This window comes from Asparagus officinalis, chromosome 9 (genome assembly GCF_001876935.1).
Source record: "Asparagus officinalis chromosome 9, Aspof.V1, whole genome shotgun sequence".
NCBI lineage: Eukaryota > Viridiplantae > Streptophyta > Magnoliopsida > Asparagales > Asparagaceae > Asparagus > Asparagus officinalis.
In genome coordinates this window covers 65,398,677-65,400,209 of record NC_033802.1, presented here as the reverse complement: position 1 = coordinate 65,400,209, position 1,533 = coordinate 65,398,677, and positions in this window count along the sequence as shown.

Sequence of the window (1,533 nt, the reverse complement as noted above, 5' to 3'; positions counted from 1 at the left end):
TATTATAATCAATAATTATCTATAATTATTTATAATTATTTATAATAAATTATTACATATTTTATAATTTTTTTATCATTGTAAAGGTATTTATATTAACTAGTATAGTGCATGTGCTTTGCATGAAAGCATACATGTTTTGTTTTATGTTTTTCAAATTCTTTTTATTGGCTGCAAGATAATGAAATGTCTTGTCTAGCAATATAAATTCTGAATAATTATAATTTTGTTTAAATGAATAAATTATATGATAAAACTATGGATGAAGAGCTTCATGGTTAATTATTATAGTTTGGATAATTGCTATAATTTATTCATAATTTATTAAAATAATTATAATTTATTAAGTAATTTATTCTCTTTTAAATATTGCATAATTATAATACATTAATTTATTTTAATTTTATAATTATATTATTACACTATTAGCATATAATTACTAAATTGTATAATAATTAAATTATAGTGTAATTTATTAATTTAAAAAATACTATTAAAATCATTATACTATTAATACTATTACAATTACTAAAAATATAAATTATTTTCATACTATTAGCATACCTTTAAAGGCTAATAAGTTGAAAGGTAATATGTACTCCTCCATAAGAGGTGAAAAATAAAAGGTATAAGGCGTAAGCGTAATGAATTTTTATTATTTTTAATTTTTCTAGAATTTTAAATATTATGTGAAGATAAATTAGGAATAAATTTTAAAATTTCTATTAAATAAGATCATTAAATAATAAAATATTAGTTTCACCAATGTTTTTGAAAAAGTGAGGAAATACATAATTAATAAGAGGTTATATATAATTAGTGCATGATTAATTACAACTAATGACATATTTAAGAATTATTAAACTTGAAAGGGAAAAAATGGAAATTAAATGTTTTGACAACGCAATCCTCTTTTATATGTAGTACACACACACACACACACATTACACCGATAAGTTTTAAAAACATCACTTATCCTTTAAATATTTTTAGTTTTTTTTATAACTTAACCTTGAAAACAATGTTAGATAAAGTGGTAACTATTATTTGTTTATATCTCTTGATTGATTAATAATAACTCTCATTTGCTACTAATATGTTCTTGTGAGATAATATATTTCAGGTATAAATAGGTACAAACAAGTTGCGATTCAAAATGATGCAAAACTCATCACGAAAGTTGATTTCAGCCTTTAAACCATCGATGTTCATGAGGTACCATCAATGCTCAAGTCAAATCTTTAATGGACTATAGGAAAGAATCAAAGAAATAGAAACTAGACTTCGAATCATCAATGGTCCATAGTGGACTACAGTTAACAATTTTAGACATCCTCAAACTCAATTCTACAGAATCGATGATCATCAATGGACCATTGATGGCCGTATCTTAGCATTGATGGTTTGGACATGATTTGACACTTTTGACAGATTTTCAGATTCAATCTCAGTCATTCTTTGATAGTTTTAGACTTCTATTGGAACTATGATTAGAGAATCTCTTTTCTATATTTTCAAGACCTATTTAAAGAG